This window comes from Carassius auratus, chromosome 31 (assembly GCF_003368295.1).
Source record: "Carassius auratus strain Wakin chromosome 31, ASM336829v1, whole genome shotgun sequence".
Lineage (NCBI taxonomy): Eukaryota > Metazoa > Chordata > Actinopteri > Cypriniformes > Cyprinidae > Carassius > Carassius auratus.
Window position 1 is genome coordinate 13,443,507 of NC_039273.1, and position 11,993 is coordinate 13,455,499.

Sequence of the window (11,993 nt, forward strand, 5' to 3'; positions counted from 1 at the left end):
GACACATCTGTGTTTGTGAAATATGCAGGCCCAGACTGCAACATGCTGAGACGAGGGGTCTCTCAGAGACCCTACAATTGTGACAACTATTGATTTATGTGAGAGGGTCTCAGTTTGACCTTTCAGGGCCTTTCCTAATCAAAGAGCCCGAGAAATATAAAAGACAGATTTAGAGAGTCTCCATCCTCGGAATATTAATGTAATAAGATTAATCCGTTGGCTAATGAAGGTTAAATAAACGGTATTACAAGCAGCGCTGCTAAACGTGATAAAATTACAAGCAAATTATTACATTGCCCTGCTGAAAACTGCATTCTTTAAATCTATATAACATAGGGTTACCATACATGTTCTTTTTCCTGGACATGTCCTGGCCAAGATTTCTAAATTATCCAGGTTTTGGCTTTGTTTTCCTGTTTTCATACTTGCTGAAGGTAATGATCGAAAAATAGTTTGACCAATAACATGCAGGGATTGTAAATAATCGACCAAATGTGGTACGTGAGAAGGTGAGAACAGTCGATCAATGCAATACGTATACATATTAAGTGTGTTCAGCTTGCTTAGACCATTGTATAACAATGCACAGTGCAGACAAAGCCAAAACCTGGATATTTTAAGCAATATAGAAATCCTGGCTGAGACGTGCCCATGAAAAAGCACTTAAGGTCACTTCCTTTCTCTGTGGAACATAAAAGAAAATACTTTGAGAAATGTCTCTCTGTTTTTTGTCCATACAGTGGAAGTTAAAGGTCTCTAGAACAGTTTGGTTACAAACATTCTTCAAAATATCTTATTTTATATTCCACGGAAGAAAGGAATTTAAATAGATTTGGATCATTTTCATTTTAGTCTAAATCTCAAAAGACAATTAAGAAGAGATGAAATCTGTTCACCCCAAAATGAAAATTATCTCATTTACTCACCCTCATGTCAGGCTAATGTTGAAGGGATTGCTTACTTCTGCATAACATGAAATAATATATTTTAAAAACTTTTCAGCTGTGTATGGTCAATCATGTTTGTGTCACCATATTTGATTTAATTTGTGCATGTGTGCTTTAGTTTGGTTTGATTTTGAAATATCTCTGTTCATTTTTTTTATGACAGTGTGGCTTACAAGACTTGCAATATAGCAGTGAAGTTGTATGGAGTATTTCCACGCAACCTTTTTGTCTATACTATGGATGTCCCCATGGGTCCAAAATTTCCAAGTTCCAAAAAGACAAACTTTTTTTTCATTCATTGTCCATTTTGCACACTGCATTTTACTGAAGTAGAGTATCAGGCAATCTAGTGGGTACCTATATTACCCAAAGACTCAAATGTTAATGAAACAGGTTTACATTGCTCAGCTGATACAGCATGGTACATACAATGCCAAGGTTAATGGGTTCAGTTTCCACTGAACATGCATACTGTTAAAAAATGTATAGATTGAGTGCAGTGTAAGTGACTTTGTACAATAGCGTCTGCCAAATGCATAAATGTAATGCCATAGACTAGAGGTTGTTTGACACCTTGTTTGTTATGACTTCCATAATGCTTTAATGCAGTATTTTAGCTTACCAAATCAATTTTTCTACCTGTTGAGAGTGCATATGTCTCTCAGTATCTGTCACAATAATACTAAAATCCTGTTGATAAAGTCCAGAAGAAGGACAGTGTTATAGAGACGGACATGTGGCAGCCTTTCAAATGAAATCAATAGACCATCTGTCTCAATCAAGGTGTGCTTCTTGACGGTGTATTTTACATCACCGATAAGGAGGATCTCGCTGCTACCATTTGATTTGAGTTTTGCATCTCTGGCTCAACCCTGAATTCCTGAAGAAACAAAAAGACAAGGGACTATTTTGTACTTTCCCTGTTAGAGCTGATTAGGCTGAGTGTGTCATGTCTCTCATGGACACTTATCTCAAAGGACAAAACTCAAGGCCGGCAGGGAAAACAATTTAACAGGAGATTCTTGGGAGGAAAAGAGTAAGGAGAAACAGACAAGAACAAGCAGAATAAGTGATAGTGTTTGCTTTTCCCCTGGAGAATTATGTGAGCATTTTTTGTTGAATCTTTGTCTCATTTTAGTGTGTGATGGTCCATCTGACTCTGTCACTTCTGTAAAGGCAGTTCATAAATTATGAGGGTCTTACATGAGCTGTGTTCGCAAAAGCTGTTATGTAATGCATAATTAGAGGATAATTAATATATAATAAATTGGAAATGTAAAAATTTCATGGGTAGAGGGAAAGTTGCAAGGCCAGTGAAAGACTTTCATCATTAAGAAGCTTCTTCTTGTACTCTAGTCTGTGTACAGCGAAAGTTGTACAAATATTGGAAACGCATGAACCCAGAGTACATTGTTGTTTTTGTGTGTGTGTTTTCCTGAGGATTCAAAGAAAGCATCTGATTATGCTGTTATTGTTTCACGATCATGAATTTAAATATGATGGTATGCATTATAAACTGAGCCAAACAAGGTCACGATTGAGGGAATAGGGAATTTGCACATCCTATGCCATAATTCACAGGAATGTCAGCAGAAGCTTGGGAAGAGGAATTAAAGTAAAATGAGCAGGTCAGTTAGGAACAATTCCTTTGAGCTTCAAATCCAAACTTATTGCAAGAAGTAGGGCAGTTACCACCGTCCCTGCATGGCGCCTCATCCATCTCTAAGTGGAGTCTATAGATACAATCCCTCTGCCTTCATCAGGGTCCATGGTGGACTCATCAGCTATAGGCGTTATATGAGGCTAGTCATCAGAGAAGACAGGATGTGCTTTGGCACTCGAAAATTTGGACAGACATACAGTACATAGACCCACATCTAATCTCTTTGAAGTGGTACCAATATTAATTGGGGTGTAGCAGCCATTGTAACTGGGTGAACCACTTTAATTTATTAAGTTTTGTCTTGTGCGTTTTTGTTTTGTTTTGTATTGTCTTGTGTGTTTTTGATTTGTTTTGTTTTGTTTTTTTCTTCTTCCAATTTTCTAAGTTTTTAATATCCACAGCAACCCATCCTAAGACAAAGAGAAAGCAATTTCAAAATGCAAGTATTGCACTTTCCAGTAAACAATAATGGACATCTTATACAAATTAGGTGAACAAATATACAATAATTATTCATATTTTCCCCTTCATCTATCCACTCTTTTTGCATGCTTGCTCTCTCTCTCTCTCTCTCTCTCTCTCTCTCTCTACCATTGCTAATTAGCTGAACCAAACCATTCTGGAAATTAGTCCACAGACATCAGAGGGGAAAACAGAGACTGCTCTGATTTTTCAAATGAATGTTTAAGGCTTTATGTGACACAAAATTGACTCCAAACTCTATTACATAATATTTGGGGGAAGCAACAGCATCTGAGAGAATCTTGATACATCAAGATAATTGCTGTAGAAGAAGGTGAGCGTAATTGCACGAAGTGAGACCAGCATAACTGAGAGTGTGGATGCAGTCAGATTTCCTCGTTTTGATGCTTGAAGATTTATGGTAGAGATGTGAATTTTATTCATCACACAGGAGGCAGTCTTCAGCTGTAATCGAATCAAAACCCTGACTTAATTTCAGATACTTAAACATTTACAGTATGCTGCTAGTACATAGTAGCTTAAAAGGCACATTATGTAGCACACTGGAGACATTAAAGGGATAGTTCACCCAAAAATGATGAAATACTTACTCACCCACATGTCTTTCTAACCTTGCATGACTTTTATTCTTCCTAGGGGCACAAAAGGAGATATTCAGCAGATGTTCAGCTGCTCTCTTCCATACAGTAGAACTGGATGGGGACCAAAGGCTGCCAAGCTTTTAAAAAAACAAACAAATGTACACCATGCATTTCAAGCCTTTTGAAGCCATAGTTTTGTGTGAAGATAGTTATTAGCTGAAAATAATGCCTTAAAAATCTGCCATTTGTCACCGTCCCCTCTGATTGTGTGTAAAAGCTGTTTTCTATTATACAGTAAGTAATATGATACTTTCAGCTCCATTTAACACATTTTATTGTGTCTGAATGCAAAACCGGTTTTGTTCTACTAAGTCAAAGACACTTTTTTAAAATTAATGTATGACATTAAAGACTAATTTAGACTTTTGGTGTGAATGAGACCGCTTTTTGGACACAGTGTTTTAATTATATGCATTGTAAGCTGACACTTCATGTTAAATCAGAGAACAAAGGATTAGACCTTTAATAATTATGCATATTAACCCCAATATGCCAACCAAAACACTGTTGCACTACCATTACAGGGGGCACAGTATAGAGAGCAACAACAACACTGGCAGGCAGTTTGGGGTTTACCTCAGTAGAGGGCTTTTTCAAGAGACTCTAGAATACATCACCAGGGACAGTGCCTCCAGCACAGCTGTAACCCAAACCCTTGCCCAGTCCCATCTGTTCCTCACAAGCTCACGTGCTGGGGTCAAGTGGTGCTGGCATGATGAATTCCCCACTCAGGAATAGAGGAGATCATGCTGCATGCAGTAGAAACGTTCAAAGGACATCATCCTATCCATCCTTTACAGACTTCTTCATGAAAAATGGAAGATGTTACCATGCTTAACAGGAGTGTAATGCAAACAGGAAGGACATATATAGGCATAGGAGAGAGTTCATGGTGTAGGTGTATGATGTAGTAGGCTGACGAGATTGCAAAACAGGAAAACAACATTTGTTACATGGCACACTACAGTTAGCTGAAGTGTTGAAACCTAAGCTCTCTCCATAAACCCAGTTAACTGCCTACAGATGAACCGTTTTAGGCATCATATGCGCCTATCATGATGCAAAGTCTTTTCCAAAACTTGGGCATTCCTAATTATTCTGCTGCCTTAGTTACTTTGTTGAAGTCAAATTTTGACACAGCATTGCATGTATCCTTCATTATGGAGAAGCAAATCCCATGATGTATTATGACATGCTCAGAATTGATTTGACCATTTATTAGTCTAAAGGGTCATTAATTTTTTAATGTTTCAATGAAAGATAAATAATATTAAAATATAAGTGTAATAATTTTATCCAATATTTATGTGAGATATTGTGTGTATTATACCATAACCTTAGCGACATGTTAACATAAAACTGAAATGAACTGGAAGTAGAGTTTTTCATGAAATTTGTGTGGTGTAGAAAAAAAAAAAAGATTTAAAAAAAAAAAATTAATTCTGCTTGGTTTTCATGGACAAAAATTCATTGATCTGAGAGAATTAATCACAAATTCGGTAATAAAATCCACAACAAACTATGGGGACTGCTGAGAGCATGGCCGTCATGATTTAGAGCTCTGCAAATAGCAGCACATGTTTCTATTTTGGTCTGATAAAACAGCCCATCTTTTGGTCACCTCTGATGAGCTTATCCTCTTAAATCATTCATGATCCTCCAATACTTCAAGTCCAAGTACAGGCAGCTATAGCTGTGTTTGCACCAATCACTTACTGAATGGTAATCTTTCACAGATCACTGACGTATGTGAGAAAGAGCAAGAGGAGCTGTATTACAAACACTGACACGAGACATTGCACATTTCCACCAGGTGTTCAGTGATACAATGTGTGAATGTGATTGTGTGTTTGTCTGTGTAGGCTGGACTGACCCCTAACCACACAATCTGGCTCTATTATCATGGGGCTTGACTAGTCAAGACACAGATGGCTCTCTGAGGTAGTGGCTGTGTAGTGTGTGAGGACTTTCTCTATGGAATTCCTTCTGCTGAAACAGCTTGTTATTCCAGCCAAACACACTTCTTCCTGAAGCATGTACTTCCAACGCATTAACACAAATAAACGCCATCATTAATCTAACTGCAGATGCCACAACACTCATTTTCATGCAGTTATATTTAGCTTGGGGGTTGATATAAATATAGCCTATTATTATGCCCCGTAAAACACATTTGTGACCCTGAACCACAAAACCATTCTTAAGTTGCTGGTGTATATTTTTAGCAATAGCCAAAAAACAATCTACAGGTCAAAATCATTAGAATATTAGGTAAAGATCATGTTCCATGAAGATATTTTGTACATTTCCTACTGTAAATATATCAAAACATATTTTTTGATTATTAATATACATTGCTAAGAATTCATTTAGACAATTTCAAAGGCAATTTTCTCAATATTTAGATTTATTTGCACCCTCAGATTCCAGATTTTCAAATAGTTGTATCTTGACCAAATATTGCCTGATCATAATAAACCATGCATCATTGGAAAGCTTATTAATTCAGCTCAACAAGATTTTAAAATCTAACTCTAAATATCTAATAATGCTCATCAATACTAACAGGTTTATTCTTAATTTGATGACCCAGTGGTCTAGACTTAAACATATCTACTCTATCATAATTGCTTAGTTACCCATTGATTTGCTTTGTCAGCATTTATGGTAAGCTCTTACTGTATGTCATAAACATTTCCAGGCAAAGCTAAAGGGCTACAAAAGAAGAAGAAGAAGACGAAAACAATTATAATTTTTCAATCAATTGAAAAGGTCATGTTTTAGTGTCACAACAAGTTTGCATTACTCTACTGTGCATCTGTAGAAATAGCTCCTTATACAGAGAGCAGTTGAGCATGGCAGATAATTCCTTTGGTGGCAGGGGGCTGTTTGTCAGCAAATAGAGTAAAGTGGATTCTTGCTGCCAGTGAGGAACCAGTACGTTATTGTTTGTTTAGTGGAACAAATTGAGTGGTAACAGATCGCCTACAATTCTACGGGAAAATGTTCCAATAAATTTGATCTAAAATAATTAGGGCAGAGGCTATTTACTCAAAGTCATAAAGTGAGACAGATGGTATTTGCACCCGGTGTTGATACAATGTATGTTTTTTTTTTTTTCTAGTAACATAATATCATAAATTAGTCTAACATTTACATGTTAAAGTATTTAGCAGTAATATCTGTTACCATTTAAGTCTGTGTGATATTCCACTGTTCAGAAAATACACTTTCTTTTTTTTTTTTTTTTTTTTTTTATACTTCTATTCAGCAAGGATACATTTAATCAAACTTGATGATAAATACATTATAATGTTAAAATTTTGATTAAATGGTGTTCTTTTGAACTTTGTACTCCTGCATCCAGACTACATTTAATAATAGTTCACCATCACACTGTGTTGCCAGTGCTGCAACGAACACAAAATCACTGCCATCAATGCCAAAAAATGAATTTCAGATTTTGTATGACAATGATTTACATTCATAAACCAGCCTCATGAATTCTGATGTCACATACATTTTAATAACACACACATCCCTTGCAGGCTGAACTGACTGTTTACATTTTTAACCCAAATGATCTCTGCCTGTCATAGTATACCAGTCCAACTAGCAACCCTTCAAGCAGTGGACTATGTCAATTAAATCCCATCCTCAGGCACAGATCCTATCCAGTGTAGTCTCCCAAGGGAAAGGTCAGTCGTGACCTGGGCCCTGGCACAAAAATTCTGATGTATGAGAGGATAGAAAAACAGCTGTGTCCTAGGTGATGTACAGTATTTGATTTAGTCTTCACATTGGTAATACTTAGCATATTCTTGTATTTCTTAATTTATCTAAATTATCTAGGATGTTTTGCTATTGTTTGTAAAATTTGTTGTATGTTTTCCAGTTCATTGTTATTGTTGACTAAATTGAGGCTGGTACAGTAGTGCCAACTGACAACCCAGAAACATTCCAGGAGCTTTACAGCAAGGCTGTGTGACTGAAAAACAAAGAATTAAAAACATTTGGTTTTTGCAGTTTCTAGACAACCTGCAAGTTGCAAAAAAAATGTACTGTACCTTTAAAATGCATTCTGATGCTCTCCGCCACATATTGTATTGATGATAAATAAAACCTCTGGTGACGAACTCTCTCTGTAATTGCTGCTTGAGGGGAAATACGTTTATGCCCAATCATTTTCCAACTTCATTCACTAGAGTTCTGAATCGCCTGTGTCACAACTGCAGTGTTGTTTTAGGAAACAAGGATGGATAGCCCTGATTAACCGTATCTCTCTGTGGCTTGTGCAATCAGGACCATGGTACTTGTCTAATCTCACACAGAGCCCTTGCGCTCCATTGCAGCCATGAAGACAAGGCTAACAAAATGGCCCTTCGCAATGAAGTCCTCAGCAGTGCTCCAGTGATTAGTTTATGCAGATTGACATGTACATGGTCGTGGCAGAGCTCGCGTCTACGCTCTCTGTCAAAGAAGCACTTGAGTGAAAACACAGCCTTGTAGCTCTGGCATCTATCATTTTTGTCAGCCCCAAAATGTATGCCCTCTTCCCAACCTCCAGAGACTGATTGCCACCAGCACTTCATGTTTTTTTTTCTCCCACTCAAGAATATTGCTGATGAACACCTCAAATCATGCAGTGCAAATTTTTCATTTGGAGTGATGGAGAAAAAGAGAAAATGATGAAGTATTTTTTCATTTTTTAGTGTATTATGCACACCTGAAAGCAGGTTTGTAACTCCATACCTTGAGATCAATAGGTGGAAGGGGGCCAAAGGCTGGTCTCAGTCTGTCTCGGCTGTTGGGGGTGGAGAGGGGTTGATTTGGGGACGACGTGGGCTTCCAGTCCAAGGGGCCTTCAGTAAGTACAAATATCACATTAATGAGATGCCCCTGCAACACAATCCCTGAGTACCACATATTGATCCAAGCTGCTGGGCTTACGCACTAAACTAAACACTTTCATGGCTTTCTGGCACACAAGAGCTCTTGTTTCCAATCACTGTGCTATATTAAGAACAATGGTGTGGTCTCTATAGTAGGCCTTACTTGCCCCATGCATGCTCCCGACAGTCCTGCATGGGTATGTAATGGATGTTATTTGACATTGTTAAATTATTTACAGTAAAATGTGCAAGGGCTGAGATTTCTGTCGATTTACACAGGCTCTAAGTCACAGAATTTCATTAATAAGTTGAGAGGATGATAAACAAAACACCCACAGATAAACAAATACCATGATTATGGTGGTTTTTAAAGTGCCCTGCCTTTTCTGTTTTTGCCCTTTTGACATTTTATAGATGCTTTAATGATGCAAAAGAGAAGTAGAATGGGAACAAATTGTTTCAATTTGCACACACCATCCACCAGAGTCGTTCACCATTAAGGAAATTAATTACAGATTCTCAATCACTTTGGCTCAATTTTTGAATGAAAGAATTTATTTAACTCAAAGCAGTAAGTTCAGATGTCTGAACAATCAGATTCTTGTTCAAATTAGGTTAATATTTCTTACTGATTTAAGCAAATCGCATGTGTTTTTGCAAGTGTGCAAAAGAATAAGTACAAATGTCTATTTTCACAATAACTAAATGCCAATCGCTCATTGGGTCTCATTCATGAAACACGAGCAGAACAAATTTTTGTGTAAATCGCGTGTAAAGTGGTTTTGGCGTAAATTTTCGGATTCATTAAAACGTTCGTATTTTCCAAATGTTAGTTGGTACGAAAGAAATCTACACCAGCTCCCAGCCACGCGTAAATAGTGCGTTTAACTTCTGAATGTTTTGCTCATTAATACGGCTGCATTTTAATTCACCTTAATCGGGTACATATTTACACAGCATTTTGAAAAAAAATATATATATATATATTAATTACATACGGTTTTTCTTTTAACTTTTATTATGAGAGCCAGTAATAGGATCTGTAATATGCTGCCAAACTTCCTTTTTTAGGACCTGATACGCCACTAGTACGCTTGAAAATAAAATGTGGCATTTTGAATGAACTTCAATTTCTGCAGATGAGAAATGTTTCTTTTTCAGTCGCTTTTGAGAAGACGTGTTGAAATCCTTCGTTTGGTGTCATAATATGATGCTCACATATAGTTGTCAGTCGGATTTAATAGGCGGGATTTATGGTAATTGAGAGTGAGCGTGCACGCGCGTCCCATTTACGACTGATTGGAATTCATTAACACACACACACATTTCACTATCACATCTGACATTTATGAAGTTTTTGTGAATCAGGAGAAGAGTTTTCGGGAAGTTCTCTTTACGCGCAAATCACTCAGATATTTACTCGTATATTTACGAATGTTTCATGAATGAGACCCATTGTCAGGTGATGTCACACTCGTGGAAAACAAAATGAATTATGGGTATAGCCGCCATTTCTAAGGTATCAATGCTAGTGTATTCAATTGGGAGGATTGTGTTGGTCTTAAATGTGGTAAAATGGTACGTTCTTATTGTGTGATAGGCTGCATATCTAGTCTCATGACAGAACGGGTTACGAAGCTCAGATGCTGAAATTAATGCAAGCGTCATGCGCTTCAGTCTATGTAGTAAGCAAACCCGCACGTCTCTCCCATTCATTCACACAGAGACGCGCAGAACACGGATTCATATTTCAAACAACTTTTGCGGCTTAACATTTACAGATACTGGTCCATATGGAGATTTGATTTGATTAATTTATGCTAACTTTGACAAATTCCATAACTGTCCATATTAAAATGTAAGTTTCATTTTCATGACTGGATTTTGAAATCATAGCGCTGAACCGGATTTGAAAGGGACCTCGGTACTACCGGTTCTTAAAGAAACCTGGTACCGTCACATTTACATTTTTTTAGTACCGACTTGGTACTGAAGTACCGGGTCTTTTGACAACACTATACCATAAACAAGATAATTTACAATGTCTAAGTATGAGGATGAAGGTAGCAATGCGGGGTCAGCACTCCAACTTAATGCAGTCAGCTCATGTGGATCTATGTTATGAATGGATGACAATTTCTCCATATAACGGTCCATTGCATCTTTATTGAATTTATCTCAGTACGGCCTTTTCTCAATCTTCTTTTGCTTCCCCAGGTTTGCGAGTTATATTTACTTATTATCTAGATAGTTATCTAAGTAGTTAAATTAGTTATTTATTCTATTATTCACTTCTATTCTTGTAATCGGGGTTGTTTCAGTCAATAGCGATACCTCAAAAATGGCGCCGCGGTGACGTCACACACAACAAAACCACGTGTCTGACAAAGAACGATGGCTTGTTGATCAAAACTGATGAGTTGATTCTCAGTGATACTGTCAAACAATATTCTTTCACCATGTGAGCCATCACATGTCAAATGATCCATTCAGTTATCAAAATCTGTCCGACGTGTGTTTATTCCATAAATATCTGATATGGAATGGTTGTAATGCCTGTTATGTTAGCAGCTGGTTTGCCAGTAGCTTTGCAAACAGGTGAAACATTTCTGAAAACTTCCCAGAATTTTTTAAAACTTTCCATTTTTTTTTGGAAACTTTTGGATTTTTTGTTGTTGTAAATTTACAGAAGCTTTTGGAAGGTTTAAAACAATTACTGGAAATTGTCCACCCCTTTGCAACCCTACTTGCCATTGTAATAAAATAGGAATCACAATTTTGCTAATCAACCAAGTTTGGAATACATTTGTATTTCATTAATTAAAAAAATATATTTTTGTTTAGTACAGTATTGGCTCTTCCAAATATGTTTTAACTGCTGCTGAAATGTGTATCTAAAATGCTCAGTGTGATACAAAACTGACATTCTTGTATAGAACAGAAACATTAGAAAAATGTTTATATAACTTAAATTTGCATATAAATCGAAATAAAATTAGCATATGGCAAATATTTTCATGGTGATAATCTGTATAAACATTTTGATCAGTGTGGCACACATGACGACGGAAACACTGGGCAAGTCACTGACACCAGAGCCAAACCAAGATGAAGTGGGGGCACCAGACAAGGATTATTTTATTAATATATAAACATAAATTGTTATTCTTTAACAAAATATCAATCTTCATATTTATGGCAGAAGACACAATACTGTACAATATAATTTAGAAGACACAGTACAATCTGTGTATTTACAGTAATGGATTATCACCTTAATTTTGTTAGTTGACAACTAATTATGTTAACTCAACTAATTTAAAATAGAAGAGCTAAATAAATAATGTCAGCTAAGTAAATGTAATGA

At 36.7% G+C, this 11,993-nt stretch overlaps 1 long non-coding RNA gene across 1 annotated transcript; it reads right to left on the reverse strand.

Moving 5' to 3' along the window:
* Positions 1 to 821: 821 nt before the first annotated feature.
* On the reverse strand, positions 822 to 8,307 carry LOC113050586 (uncharacterized). The gene is made up of 3 exons (XR_003276783.1): positions 7,802 to 8,307; positions 3,688 to 3,811; positions 822 to 3,537 (listed from the first exon to the last, which is right to left on the reverse strand). It is a non-coding gene; the product is annotated as an uncharacterized LOC113050586 (long non-coding RNA).
* Between the last annotated feature and the right edge of the window lie 3,686 nt (positions 8,308 to 11,993).